The following is a 16,360-nucleotide window of genomic DNA, read 5'->3' on the forward strand; positions in this document are numbered from 1 at the left end:
ATGTTAGTTTGTTCTTTTGCATGCCTGTGTTTTAGAAGATGGAGGTGAGGAAGAACTTTAAAATGTTCACAGGAAAAGTTCATGGAAAAAGATAAGTTGATTTTGTTAGTTATTTTTTTAAAGATTTATTTTGTTATTGGAAAGTCAGAATTACAGAGAGAAGGAGAGACGAAGAGAAGGATCTTCCATCCACTGTCTCTCTCCCCAGGTGGCCACAATAGCCAGACCTGAGCTGATCCGAAGACAGGAGCCAGGAGCTTCTTCCGGGTCTCCCATAGGAGTGCAGGGTCCCAAGGCTTTGGGCCATCCTCTGCTGCTTTCCCAGGCCACAAGCAGGGAGCTGGATGGGAAGTGGAGCAGTTGGGACATGAACTGGTTCCCATGCGGGATCCCAGTGTGTTGAAGGCAAGGGTTTTAGCCACCTGGCTACTTTGCCAGGCCCGGTTTTGATACAGTTATAAACTCTACATGTATGGGGTCTTCAAAAGTCAAAGGAGAACATGTAGCATGAATACGTGGTATGTATGACTTTAAGTAATTTTGCAGCAAAATAATATTATTATTCTGTTTTCTCCAAATCTATCTGATGTATCCTTGTTTTAAACATATTAAGCAATGTCAAATTTTTTCTACCATGGTAGGCCTGTGGAATACAGCCTTAACAAGAGAGTGCTTCGTAGAAGTACCCTTACAAAGGTCTTACGACCAAATAATGAGGGTTCCCAACCTGATTCCAGGGATTACTGTCATCTGCCACACCTTGCTGTGCCCCTGTGTTGATTGATAACCACTTTGACCTGGCTGTTACAGCTTTGCCTTCATATTGAATAATGATTTCCCAGTGCATGGCTTGCCGTGGTAGATTTTTCTTTCTGTCTGCATATTTCCTTGAGCAGCGCAGGTGGGAAACGAGGGATTTGTCAAGAGCCTTTATCTACTTAGGGCGAAGTCCAGGCATGAAACAGTCAGTAAAAGATGAAGAAAATAGAGTGGTTGCTTTTCAGGATTAACTGGTTCTGGGCTGTATTTGCGTAAGCAAATTAATGAGGTAGAAAGTCTCATTTTTACAAGCGCTAAATTGCAAAGACACTACGGGGCCTGAATCATCAATGTTATTGATGTCTGTTCAAATGAGAGAAGGAAATCTCACGGAATACCAAGGAAGCCTCCTAATTTAGAATGTGTCACTTCGCCGGGAATACCATCATGTCAGTCTCCACAGAGGAGGAGCTGGCGGAGACTATTGTTCATTTTTTGGTTGCTGATTTTCCAGTGTGTGTATGGTGTGCTGTTACCAACTAGGAAAAATGCCTTATGACATTGTTCTCTCCAAGATGGCTAAACTGAAAATTTAAGGTAAAATCTTCCTCTTTCTGTCACCCCGTTCCACACCCCCCCCCCATTTCTTTGGTTCTTTCCGCCACTCTTCCTTCTTTCTGTTCTCCATCAAGCACATCACCAGTACAACAAGTAGCCACACTAGCAATAGATGGAATTACACCTTTTACTCTAAAGGAACATGCAATCTATGAGGAAACAGATGCATAACACATAGAAGCATATCATTGCAGTGTGACATTGAGAAGCTTTGATTGAAGTTATTTTCAGCCCAGAGGACTATCCCTGAGTTGTTTGGTGCTCCTGAGGCAGAGCTCGCTGCCTTTGAAGAACACCAGGAGCTTAAAACAGAGTCATTCATCTTCCGAGTAAACCTGCAACCAAAGCAAGCTTTCTGAACAACACCCGACAGCTCTTCTCAAAATAAATTAAATGCCCCAAATAAACAGACAAACAAAAACCAAAGCATACTTATTTCAGAAGTTTTGGAGAGCAGTTGATCCCTCAGTCTTCACATCTGGCCTTCCTCTTGCTGCCTGGGTTTCTGGGGTGCAGTGAAATCCTTGGGATTCACAGCTCTCCAGGTCCAGTGATGACCTAATTGAGAAGACACCGAGCAAGCTTTTCTCTTACAGAACTCTCTTCCCACAGGGATTCAGACTGTTAGCTTCCAGCGACTGGCAGATCCATGCTAAGATCTGCTGTGTGGGTAGCAATAACATGATTTAGAGTTTTGGATTTAAAGATATCCCGGGCTTCTAAAGAATTGGCCCGTAAGTTACACTAGTTTCAAAACTCATTCTCCCTAAAACACACCTAAAACATCAAGCCTCGTCATTTCTGAAGCATGGAAAGAAGACACTATTACTGCCATTTAACTGAGACAGTCTCTGAAGTTCGGGGAGGTTAAATGCTTAAGTTAAAACAGCACATAGGTGACTGGGTCTGAGTGTGAGAAAGAGTTACATTTCTGTTAGTTCTGTTACACGCAAGAGCACATGTCGAGTAGGAAAAAGAGGAGATGGAAAGAAGTTAAATATTGCTGCTGAATTCAGTCATTCAATCATTCAATATGTATTTTTAGAGACACTGCCATTTGCAAGAAATGCTTTAGGTCCTGCAGACATGGACAGATATTTACTCAAAAAACAAACAGAATTTTGAGTTTGTGAGATGAAGATGAATCTTGTGTGGAACAGTAACAGGAGTGTTGGTTGAGTTGAACGTCCAGGGAACTGCTGATAAGGTGAAAGCTAAATGAAGGACTACTGTTTCAGACAGAGGGAAGTGCTGAAACCAAAGGCTTTCACCCTATCAGCACTTTCCTGGCAGAACCAGCATGGCAAGCCTGAGTGTGAGCTAGAATCCAGTTTTCAGGTTGAAAGGAACACCAGGGAGCTATGGGGATTAGGCCAGAGCAGGAGGTCATATAGGGGAACTGCAGTTCCCAGGAGCCTGCTGGCTAAGGGCTGTAGAGTCTCATGATTTACGCCTAAGTATTTCAACAGGTGCTTTCTGACTTTTCTGTTGAGACTGAGTTGAAGGGACAAAGGCTACATGCAGACCTTTGACAAAACCACCTCTCTAGTGCTAGGAAGAGAGACACCATACAGTGGGGCAGAATGTTAATTCTCAAGACCAGGTGTTCAGTCTTGACATGAATTGTGTCTCCTCCATTTGGAGATGCCCAGTGCCCTTTTACAGCCTTAGCCCATGGAGCCTGGTGTTTTGCTATTACCGCCTACTTAGCATTTCACAGCACAGTTCACCCGAATGCTCTAAGAGATTTCACATTTCAAATATAAAGACCACATAGTTCTGGGCAAGTCACTTAAATGCTCGGTTTAAATGCTCATTGTAGAATGCTCATTTGTAGAATGATGAGAATAATGTATCTTACTAATATTTTGGAGACAATCTGAGAGATATATACAAAGCAATGTTGTCCATGAAAAGCCACTGTACAAAATCCTGGACCATTGGCAGCAGCATCACTGCTGTCCTAATGATGCTGCAATAATTTACAGTAATCTCCTTTCCATAGATATAAATGGTAGCCATCTGTGGTTATTGCCTTGCCTTTATCTGCCAATGCTACTACTGCTTCAGGTTTTATTCAAGTTCTCTTTCAGAAGCATCTCTGTCACTTATCTTTTGTCCTTAGGCACCAGTGTAGCTCCTTACTGGATGACACTGAAGGTCCTGACACATTTGTGGAAATTTCCTTGCCTCTTCTCTTATTCTTACATCCATTTTCCACACTGCAGCACTACCTGCACTGTAATTTTTTTTTTGTTGATAACTGGTAGGCCACCCCATGTACTCGTATTGTCTTCTTTCCATCTCATTTCCTCTGGCTCTGAAATAAAAATCTTCTGGGTATAGTGCATACAATTTCCACTGCATCTCATGTTTTCCTATGTCAACGGCTTGTGTTAATCACTTTTAGTTGAAACAATCTCCCTTTCTTTTCTCTTACCTGAAATTCTCCTTTCTTTCATAATACCTTTTTCTGTTTCTTGTATCTACCTGAATTCCTCATTAAGTGGACAATTAAATATTTATGCCACATGATATACTACCTCATTATTCACAAGGTGACTATTTTTTGAGTTCTTCCAAAGCTCTTGTAAGTATTTAGATTCGCGTGTTGTGAAGCCAGCATGATTCTTGAATGACAAAAGGAGCTCTGCATAGACTTGGTGAATCCTCAATCCTGGACAAGTTATTGAATGTTTCTGAGCCTAATTTCTCTAGCTTTAAAGGAGTTACAGTAGTGACTACCATATGGGATTGTTCTGAGAATTACAAATGCTTGTGTGAATACATGTGCAAGTACCCATCTAGATGGTTCTTTGATTACTGGTCATATCATAAAATATTTGCCACTCATGATCTGGATCAAATTCAGGGTTTCTCCTTCAGTTCATTTCCCCCACTGTTAGCTTGATCTATGTTTTTCAAGGCTTTAAAACTGTGTCATCTTTCCTTAGTTTATAAAATCTCACATTTTTCTTTAGTGTTGTTTTAATTTTAAAAATTAAATATTATTGTTTTTAAAGACATGCAAGCATTGGGAAAAAATAATTATTTTCAAAGTAAAAGCCAGAGGTTGGCACTGGCACTCGAAGAATTAGTAGTTCTCTGTGTTCCTTCCATATTTATGATTTGACCTAATTGTGTGATTTTTGAAGGGAACAAAGATTCAAGTAAGTCTGTATTTTCTGTCATGAATTGTTCCCTCCCCTGACTGCCTTTTTTATTCTCTCCAAAATCTGGTTTCACTGGAAAATTACGTTTCTGTCCTCTAAACTCACGTGAGGGAACAGGATTTTTTCCCTTTCATCCCTTGGTTTGCCTGCAGTAGAGCAGCCCTTTGGCTAAGGGGAAGCAGGATGCATTCAGATCGTCAGAATCCCTCTCCTTGTGTGCTCTGTAGATGGCACCTCTCTTCAAGTTTGAAGCGGTGACAGCCTGGCTTGAGGATAGGAAAATTTATACACGGTAAATAGTATCGATTTCCCTGATCCAGAGATTAATTTGGAATAAAGAATCTGTTATTAGTGTGAAGGTGATGTGCGATGATGGAGAAAGAGGGGAGAGGGATCGATACCCTGGAATCACCAATAATGTACTACCGTCACTGTCGTTCTGACAGGTTGACAAACACACACTGTCGATTTTTCATCAGCCTTTTCAATTGCCTTCAGAAGGTGAGGTTTCTAGGCTTTTAAAAATAAAGAGTTTCAAATGGACATTTTTTCCCTCCAGCTTTTGCACCCAGAAAAGAGCACATGAGATTTGCTGAGTTAGCTTTCAAATCCGGTTGTGTTTTTGTGCATTGAAACATGGACTTGATGGTTTGGAAGGGAATTGATGTGAAAGAAGGCATCTTTGCAGGTTAAAGGCAGGTGCCTTGATGGAAGAAGTGGAGGACTTTCCTAAAGTGAAGGTACAAGAGCAGAAGAGGAGCCTCAGATGCTCAGAATGAACTCGGACACTTCGCAGACTAACAATTTCTAAGCACCTGTTAGGTATCAATGCTTTACTTACATTACCTCATTTAAAAGCTGCTACTCTCCCAAGTTTAGGTAAAGACGTGAAGTTTTCCAAATTTAAGTAAATTTTCCAGAGTTACTTTTTTTTTCTTTTGCCCAGGGTGTGGTACCAACATTTATGAATCCTCACAGCATCCTTTGTAGTGGAGAACTGAGGCAGAAGTCAAGCAAACCCATTCAAACCCGGCTTGAGATCACTGAGGCAGCAAGTGAAGGGGTGGGGGTGAGCCCAGAAGCCGGTCCTGGGTTCACTCACTGCTGGGCTTTGCAGGGGCAGTCAAGATTACAGGAAGGACAAAACACACAGATGTGTTGCATATCTAGAAAGTGTGGTTGGCTTTTTATTCTTGGGCTTTTTGAATACTTTCCATGTTCGTTCACTTACTCATGCTCAGTGATGGCTAGTGGGGGCATGAAGTTTAAACTGAGAGCCTTTTCCCTGAGGAAAGAAACTACCACTTAATTCCTCAGTGGAACTCTGTAGAACCTGGAGCCCATGGGAACTCCTGCCATTGTGCGTGGCTCTTCCAATGGACCTTGTTAACCTAAGTGTATATATTGGAAGAATTGTTCAATTTCAGTTTCTTTGTGTGAGAAGATTTCAGAATTCAAATTTGGGTAGTTGTGCTCAGAAATATTTAAGAGAACCAGGTTCTAGGTTCCTAGTATGAATGCACACTTTCTATATTATAAGAGTCTAGAACTCTGGACATGAATTTAAGGAAGAAAACTCATTTCTGTTGTGTCTGACCCCAAATTTCTGTGTGATATAGGCTAAATTTTCTTCTTCTCTAAGAACTGCTGTTATCTAGAAAAGAGACTCTTGGAGCACAGTATTGTTCCTGAACTTGTTTAGTTAATATAACAGTAAATTTGACCAAGGCATTGAAATTATTTTAATTCCTGTATGCAACAGGAAATACTTGTTCTAGAAAAAATGCAACTTATGCTTACTTCACTATCTACCTTTCTGGATTTCAAATGAGAATATTACATTAAATATATTTAAAAATAACTTATAAGCAAGATAAAAACAACCATGGGCCTGTGTACCACATGGGTTGTAAAGGGTGAGATTCCCAGCTGGGCAGACACTTATTATCAGGTATGATATTAATTAAGACATTTTTCTATTATTGCCTGCTATACACAGGCAATAGGAGTAACTAAACTTTGAAGATAACTTGTGTGAGGAGATGCTATAATCGAAGAAAATTCTGTCTAGTAGCTTCTCTCTGCCACATGGTAGGAAAAGACCTCATGGGTTTTGTTTATTGAAATATGGTAAAATGTATAGTTTCTTGCTTATTGACGTATATGCAATAAAACCCCTTTCAGGTCGTTCTCATTCACCTCTAGCGGCACATTTTTGTCTCTGTTTAGCTCCATGTTCCTTCAAAGCAAAGTGTGAGGACCAAAGGAACAAAGGCATTGTAAGATCCCTACCAAAAACGACATTCTGGGCCTGGCGTGGTAGCCTAGCGGCTGAGCTCCTTGCCTTGCACGTGCCCGTTCTAATCCTGGCGACCCTGCTTCCCATCCAGCTCCCTGCTTGTGTCCTGGGAGGGCAGTTGGGGATGGCCCAAAGCTTTGGGACCCTGCACTTGCGTGGGAGACCGGGTGGAGGCTCCGGGCTCCTGGCTTTGGATCAGTGCAGGTCGGCCGTTGTGGCCACTTGTGCAGTTGATCAGTGAATGGAAGATCTTCCTCACTGTCTCTCCTCCTCTCTGTATATCTGATTTTACAATAAAAATAAAAAATAGGAAGAATGACATTCTGATTCATATATCGGTTTTCTCCATTGCAATAAACTGAGATTTGCAGGGGCAAGGAGGAGGCAGATGAGGGCGGTGGATTTGAACCCAGGGAGAGAGCACGTTGTGTAAGTAGGTAGATGAGGGCGGTGGATTTGAACACAGGGAGAGAGCACGTTGTGTGAGTAGGTAGATGAGGGCGATGGATTTGAACACAGGGAGAGAGCACGTTGTGTAAGTAGGTAGATGAGGGCGATGGATTTGAACCCAAGGAGAGAGCACGTTGTGTAAGTAGGTAGATGAGGGCGGTGGATTTGAATCCAAGGAGAGAGCACGTTGTGTAATTAGGTAGATGAGGGCGGTGGATTTGAACACAGGGACAGAGCACGTTGTGTAAGTAGCATCACCATTTACACATCGAGAGCTTCCCTTGCTTCGCTGGGTGTGAAGCCAATTGTCTCTGACATTCCAAATTGTGGTGTGTTGGGTGAATATATGTGATGCCGTATGTCAGCTCTGTAGCGAGCCATCATCTTTGTAAGATAAGTTAAGAAGAAAAGGAGACCTCAGCAACTTTGCATTTGAATAAACCTACACAGCTGCTGTTATTGGTCAGACATCTGGCGAAGCATTGAGATGGATAAAAGTTGAAGATCTGCAGACTTCTTTTCCTTAGGGCAGTGTAGTCCGGGGAAGGTCCTCGGGTGGGCACATGGCGCACACGCACACTTCATGCTGAGTTAGAAAATGGCTCTAACAGAGGCACCGAGTGAACAGACAGCATGCATTGCCTTGAAGTGGAAGGGGCGGTGATGAATCTTTGGAATCACTTGTGGCTGATCTCTTCTTGTTTTCTGCACCATGGTGAGGGAAATTGCCTAAGTAGAGCTAGGTGCTCGATGGGCCGAGGCTGCCCAGCATGAGCAATAAATAAATGTGCATTGATTTAAGCCGTTGTCCCCGTGGGGTGGTTTGTTATGACAATGTAACATAAAGTATGAGGACACAGCCAGAAATAACTTGTATTTAATTTTCTCTCAGTTTCCTCTACTTCTCCCATTCCTCGGCTGTCAGTAAAGCAGCACTAACTCTGTGTTAGCTTTTTGGCACTTTTATAAAAATATCTTGGAAGGGAAGGAAGAAGTGTTTCTGACTTCTCACTGGCACTGGTGGGCCCCAGTTGCCTGGTATCTGATAAATGTGGATACGTTGTAAAGAGGAGATACCATGAGAAGCCAGGCGGTGCTGTATGTTCTGCTGCCACCTTGTATTTGGTCTTCATTGATCAGATTCCACCAAGGAGCCGCACTCTGAGTGCCAGTCCAAACCAGTCACTTCCCAAAGGCTCCCTCTTCAGATATGAGAGTGAAATGAGTTTTCCACCCTAATCATCGCTAGTAATGTTTAGCCAGATAACTATTGACTTTAGGATATTAGGATTTAAAAACCCGTCTATATTTGGGGACCCAAATCCTGTTCAAACCATAACATGCTGTCTTCATTCTTCGGAAAAGCTACCAGACATCTCTTATTTCTCAGACTGTGAAGAGATTTCCAGAAATTGTCCTGCCCAAACTCTCTGTGCCATTTAATTCCGTGAATCAACATTTTCTTTTTGATTTTTAAAATTTTTTTTAAAGATTTGTTTATTTTTATTGGAAAGGCAGATATACAGAGAGGAGAGACAGAGAGGACGATCTTCCGTCTGATGATTCATTCCCCAAGTGACCGCAACAGCCGGTACTGCGCTGATCCAAAACCAGGAGCCAGGAACCTCCTCCAGTTCTCCTACACGGATGCAGGGTCCCAAGGCTTTGGGCCATCCTCAACTGCTTTCCCAGGCCACAAGCAGGGAGCTGGGTGGGAAGTGGAGCTGCTGGGATTAGAACTGGCGCCCATATGGTATCCCGGCACATGCAAGGTGAGGACCTTAACTGCTACGCCATCACGCCGGGCCCAAAATCAACATTTTGTAAATAAACATTTTGAAATGCTTTTCTCCCTTGGCCTCCACTGTGCTTTAGAAAGTGTTTTGAAGTAAAAGGTCAAGAATGAGTCCCAAGTCATTTTCCTGTTCATATAAAAGTATTTATAACTTGTCATCCAGTCACCAGTACTTTCTGAAATTAGTAGTTGGTAGTTATATCACTAGATGGAGTCAAGCTGTTAGGACTCAACTATATCTGGTAATAGGTAGTAGCTGCAGTAAAAAGTTTCTAAACAAGTGAACTTTTAAATATACCTTTAAGGTAAATCACACGTTATTTATAACCCCATAATTATATTCTCAATGATTATATTCATAAACTTAATAGAATCAACATAATTGTATTGTACAAAGAAGGATGAGTCAGAGAAATAGGGGGTGTTTTATCATTGTTAGAAGTCTTCAAATAAAGGAAAATCAGTCCAAAAGTAACCTGCACCTTTAAGCTGTCTTAGATTAAAACATCTCTGTTCCCTAAAATAGAACACATAGCAGAAAAAGGACATGGAAATGTTATATGTGTGTTTTTTTGTGTTTTGCAAGTTAAAACCTCAGTTTTGTCATTTTTTCTTTCCTTTTAAAAAGAAAGCTCATTCTTTGTGTTTCAGAATGACATTTCCGTTTTACCATTGACTGTGTGGTTCCAGGCTGGATTTGTACTGTCAGCACACCAGTGCATTTCTGTGAGAACAGAGAAAAAAAATATTTTCTCCACTCCAGGCATCCAATATGGCGTACAAGTTGCTCAGTATCAGCACACGTAGGAACATAGTGCCTCTTCACAATCCATGCAAATTTTTTTAATATTAGTTATTAATTTGAAATTTGGAGTGTAGGGGAGGGGGGAGTCACACGGGTTTTCCCTCTGCTATTTCACTTCCCAAACAGCCAGAATGACCTCGACTGGGCCAGACTGAAGCCAGGGGCCCAGAGCTTCACTGAGGTGTCTTTTGTCAGTGGTCGTGGTTCAAACACTTGGACTGTCTTCTGCTGATTTTTCAGTGTTTTTAGCAGGGAGATGAATTGCAAGTAGAGCAGCCAGGACACATGCCAGCACCCAATGGGAGGCTGGGGCACCGAGTGGAGGTTTCACCGTCTATGCCTCAGACTCCTAATCTGTATTTCTTACTTACTTTAAAGTCTGTGTTTTTATTATTTGCACTGTGTAGCTGAGTTGGCTTATGGGGATCTTCAAGGAGTTTCTCATGCCATGGCAATACACACCAGGCTTTGACTGTGAGTGACACCCCCAGTGCTTTGCCAAGACTTGCCTACCTAGATTCTGACTCCTTTTTATTTGAGATGTTCAGTGTTGAATCCTCCATCTATTCCATCAGAGTCCTTGGCAATTGATCTTGTTGTTCATCTCCTATTTAATAGCCTTCTTGCACTGTTCTATAGGAGAACTCATCTCCTTTAGCTTTTCTGTTAATTGTAATTTTATCTTTTTGGTTCTTATTTTATCTTAAAGATCCTCAGAGACACAAACCCTTTCTATGCAACCCCAAACCAGCCAAGTTATTCGCAGTCTTCTTTTTTTTTAAAGACTTATTTTATTTTTATTACAAAGTCAGATATACAGAGAGGAGGAGAGACAGAGAAGAAGATCTTCCGTCCGATGATTCACTCCCCAGTGAAGTAGGTTAGTAAGGCTGTAGCTTTGTCATGTGCTTGAGCCAGATCATATCACTGGGAAGAACCAGCACCTGACAAAACAGCATATCCACCTGCCAGATGTTAGGACTACTGTATTATGGGAAATGTAATTGATGTCCATGAAGTATATGTCTCCGTTTGCATACCTGAGTGTGTATACTTAGTGACTATGTACATATCTGTATAGGTATGGGAATGCATAGACACCCTTTGTTAGGTTCTGGGCTAGAGCCCCTGACGTTAGGGTGCGAGCTAGTCAACCCCCAGAAAATGACAAAGAGTCTAGCTGGAGTTTATTGCGCCAGCATGCTGGGGTCAGAGCGTACTTGAGGCACACAGGCCAGCCAGGCGGAGGTGGGACCTCGAATTAGCCAAAGACCGGAGATTATATAGGCCCTTTTGGGCTGAGACATGTATCAAAAGTAACAACCTAAGACATGTTAATTTTTATGGCCTTCTGGCGCAAGCAGTCTGTTCTGTTCTCACACCCATTATCTTCCTCCTGTTCCTGGGACCGGAGAAGAATTGCGCCTCTGCCCTCCTGCACCTGGGTTAGATCACAAGGTTGCAGGACAGCAAAGAACAGATTTATCGCTAAAGCGGAATCCTCCCGGAGTCCAGGCCCCTTCTGGCTCAGCAAAGTAGCAGTTTTTCAGCACAAAGGAACGCAACAAAAACATGCCATTCTAACATTCTGTCATTCTAATATTTTACCTACACTCTGACACCTTCTTCAGGATGCGTACAGGAATGCATGTGCCAAGAATTAGACATGAATACAGAAAAGCACATGCTTGAGGAATATTTTGCATTTCATATTTTTAAATCTTGCATATTTCGTGTAGTACACATTATAGAAGGAATAAACTCCTTGTATTCAATTTGATAAAGATAGGCTAGTTCAGTGACAATTGGAATCATCAAAATATAAACTAGGGCAAGCTTCCTCTAGGATATTTTTTTTAGAAGAGGAGTTTGCCTGATACCTGCTCAGGAGTTGTCCGTGAGGGGATGCTTCCCTGAGAGGTGTGAACCCACCCTTGTGCCTGTCCTTTTGGGTCCACATGCTCACCACATAGAATTCTTGACTACTGTTCTCTTTTCTTTCTTTCTGCCTAGAAAGGGTGCTAGATATTACGTATACAAATCTGAAGTCATTTTAAGCATTTATTTCAAGAGGCCATGTTCTTCATTGGCAACCAACCAATGTTCTGAGAGCTGCAAGGAACCGAGTCGTTTGTCCAGGAGCCAGTATTTTCGTGTGTCAGGTGAAGCCACCAGCTGTAACACCAGCTTCCCATGGGATGGCCACTTTTCTACCATGTTTACCACATCAGAAACCTTCTGTGCAGAAGGTCGCCCTTCTTGTACCCCTTGGCACTTAACTCTATATAGCTCTGCAAATGGAATGCTATTGTGCTGAGACTTTTTGCTAAGGTTTGGTGACTACCAAAGGGAATTATAGCATTAGGAGTAATGTTAGAAGCTAATGTTAAGAAGCTAAACAGATTGTTCAAAGGATCCCGGGGAAGAAACTAAGGTATTAGCACTTACAGGAGTTCTATAATGGGTGGGTATTTCAGGTGACATCCATTCCCTAAACCAATACTAGTGGGAAAGTTTCATTTTTATGCTCATCTGGGATTTGTGAAGACATTCCTCTCTACCTGAAGGAGCAGTGGTTACAGTTATGCCTGGTAGTGTACATTTCCCAGAGTCCGTGTTGCCCTATGCCAGCCAATACTTTAGGAGATTTCGGTTGAACAGTTTGAGTGGGTGTTTATTGCACTACACGAGTTCCTGTCTCACATTGCTCTACCGGTGTGAGAGAACGATACATACCATCATTCTTCTTGGGGGTTCCTGGTCCCACGTGATGGAGCTGGGGCTTGACCAATCTCCCAATATGTACACATATCATTCCTCGGGGAGATAATAGGTCTCAGAAAGAACACAGCCTAGTAAGTTTAGGACATACACCTTCTAAAGGAAGCATCATAAGCAAGGATTGATTTTCTTTTAACATTACAAACCATTTTTGTCTCATTTTGCCCTTTTCCTATGAGGTATTGGTACACAACAAAAACACAGTTAAACATGTACAATGGAGTTCATCAAGTCATTTTTATTAAAGGATGTATTTGATTGACTTGAAGGTCAGAATTACAAAAAGAGAGAGAAGGAAAGACTTAGAAGTCTTTCATCTCCTGGGTCACTCCCCAAATGGCCTCCTTGGCCAGAGCTGGGCCAGTCTGAAGCTGGGAGCCAGGAGCTTCTTCTGGTTCTCCCACATGGGTGCAGGGTCCCAAGCATCCTCTGTCTGCTTTCCCAGGCCACCAACTGGGAGCTGGTTTGGAAATGGAGCAGCCAGGGTTCAAAGCAATACCCATATGTGATGTCAGCACCACAGGGCAAGGGTATGCTGGTTACACCACCAAGCCCACCCCCATGTCAGTTCAAATCACATTAACTTGGGACAGAATTTGGTATAGCACATAAATCCCCTCTTGGGATCCCCGTGTTCATATTGGAGTGCCTGGTTCAACTCTCAGCTCCTCTGCCTCCGATCCAACTTCTTGCTAGTGTGTACCCCTGGGAGGCAATAGATGATGGCTCAAGTGCTTGAATCCGTGCCACCTATATGGGAAACAGATGGCATTTGAGGCTCTGTGCCCCAGTCTCAGCTCTGGCTATTGCAGTCATTGGGCTACCAGCAGATGAGTATCATCATTTTGTCTCTCTCTGCCTTTCAACTAAGCAAGTAAATAAATAAATATCTTCCACTGATCTTTAACCACTCCTGGTACATAGACTATGATGCAAGTATTGATTTTCAAATTTATCTTTTCCTTGAGCCAGATCAAAATCTGTGTATCGGTTTCCTTCAATCACTGGTTTTTATGAGGGGGAAGGGATAAGGGACAAATGCATTGTACTATCTACAGGGAATACCAGGGCATGACTGGAGCAGAAACATCCTTACCAGGGTAATTACCCATGTTTTGTATAAAAATAAATTTATGAAGAGCTCTCACAAGCTCGGAGCCCTCCAAATAAAAACCATTTAAAATAGCAAAGTGGTTTCATGTACATTCTTTGGCTTTCTGAAGTATCTGGGACCTGCTATAGCTAAAGTGACTTGTCACCCAAACAGTGTCAGAGAATTCCCCTGAGGTCCTTGGGATGCATCTTGCAGGAGGAATATTTGAGGGTGGCTGTCTTTTCCATATTCTTTTGGGGTCAGTCACCTCATTTCTCATCAAGTTGTCTGTCCCTTTATTGGCAGTTCTGACTTGACCTTATGGCCATGTCTCTTAATTATCTTCAATCCATAGGCTGCTAAGATGCTAATATAGGGAAGAATAAAATAATTACCTGAAGAAATGACCTCCTACAAAATTTCATTTTTTCTCTGCTGCCATCTAACTTGCTGTCCTTCTGAGTAATATGCAAAAATGAAGGGAGCTGGCTGTCCTTATTTTTATTCTTAGGAGGTCACTGTTATACACATAAAAGGATGCATTTCCCACTTTGAAGAGGCTTTAAAATATTTAAATCATCCAGGTTGCGTTTTACATGGTTCCATTATGTAAAACAGCATTTGAAGTTGCGTGGTATGTGCAGAACTGCGGCACCTCTGACACACGGGAGCAGAAATGGGAAGGTTTTTATGAGGTTTATAAATTTTGCACCTTTCCACGTTTAATAAGAAACTTGTGCCTAAATTATGAGGCTGTTCTGGAGAACAAGGCGTGGATATGGAGCCTTTCAGCTCCCAGGATGTTTAAACTGCAAAATAGGAACTTGCCTGGAACTTCTTTGTGTTGTAAGTAGTAAAAATGACAAGGGGTATTCAGGGATGTTTTCATTGTATTCATTTATCATTTGAAACTTTAATATAGTCAGGATTTACTGAAAGAATAACAGACTGCTATATATTAAATGCTGGGAGTATTATAACTTTGAATGTTCTTGGAAACTGCCTACCAATTACATATGTTCCTCCAGAAATTCAGCTGGGATTACTGGCATTGCTCTTGATAGAAGTGATTTCCGACTATTCCTTTTTACAGATAATGACTTCTATGTTTCCCTACGCTTTCTTTCTAGTACAGCCAGTGGATTAGTTATAACTACAAATCATGGCTTTGCGGGATTTTCAGAAGCTGAAGAAAATCCCATTTGCGTTTCCTATAAGAAAAGACAGCTTGAAGCTTTTCTTTGGGTAGCACATACTGCTAAATAATGTTGTCATGTAAAAATTAGCTAATTAATTACACAAATGATCATGCAATGAGATAGCTAACCAGTTTAAATTTAACACAAAAACAAGAAAAAAATTGACAACCTGTGGGTTTGAGTCATGGTTCTGTCATTAGCTCCATAGCAAGCAACCTTCCTTCCACACATCTTAGAAACTTCCGTGGAAAATCAGCAAACTAAGCCATAATAGTATTTTGAAAATTATTAAGATACTATGAATATGAAAGATGGCACATCTTTCACAAGTTTGTAGAAAATGGAGTTAAGGATAATTTTTTTACTTGAAAATACATTTTGAGGGCCCGGTGGCGTGGCCTAGCAGCTAAAGTCCTCGCCTTGAATGCACCGGAATCCCATATGGGCCCCGGTTCTAATCCCGGCAGCTCCACTTCCCATCCAGCTCCCTGCTTGTGGCCTGGGAAAGCAGTGGAGGACAGCCCCAAACTTTGGTACCCTGCACCCGCGTGGGAGACCCGGAAGAGGTTCCTGGTTCCTGGCTTCGGATCGGCACAGCACCGGCCATTGTGGCTCACTTGGGGAGTGAATCATCGGACGGAAGATCTTCCTCTCTGTCTCTCCTGCTGTCTGTATATCTGACTCTGTAATAAAATAAATAAACCTTAAAAAAAAAAGAAAATATACATTTTGAAATTGATACATAGTTTTTCTCTGAAATTTCTAGACCAGTCATATGTACAGATTAAAAAATTTTTTGAACCAGGATAAACTTACTGCCATTTCCATGAATTTATTTTTTTAAGATTTTTTTAAAAAATTGATTGGAAAGTCAGATATACATAGAGGAGGAGAGACAGAGAGGAAGATCTTCCATACAATGACTCACTCCCCAAGCAGCCTCAATGGCTAGAGCAGTGCTTAACTGAAGCCAGGAGCCAGAAGCCTCTTCTGGGTCTCCTACACAGGAGCAGGGTTCCAAGGCTTTGGGCCATCTTCAACTGCTTTCCAAGGCCACACGTACAGAGCTGGATGAGAAGCATTGCCACCGGGATTAGAACCAGCGCCTGTATGGGATCCTGGCATGTGCAAGGCAAGGACTGCAGCTGTTAGGCTACTGCACCAGGCCCCCATGAATTTCTTTCAGTCCATTTATGTGCATTGTAATGTGTTAATAATATGTTGTTAGTGCTTCACCCGGCATTGGAATACAGTGAGGAAATGAGACAGATTCTGCTTCCAAGGAGCTTCTAGCCTATCACAGTATTAATGTGTAGCATACACCGGGCATTGTTTGTGCAACACCGGGCAAGCATAAATAATATAATAAGAATAATAAGGAATTTAAA

The sequence above is a fragment of the Ochotona princeps genome, chromosome 8 (assembly GCF_030435755.1).
Source record: "Ochotona princeps isolate mOchPri1 chromosome 8, mOchPri1.hap1, whole genome shotgun sequence".
Taxonomy (NCBI): Eukaryota; Metazoa; Chordata; class Mammalia; order Lagomorpha; family Ochotonidae; genus Ochotona; species Ochotona princeps.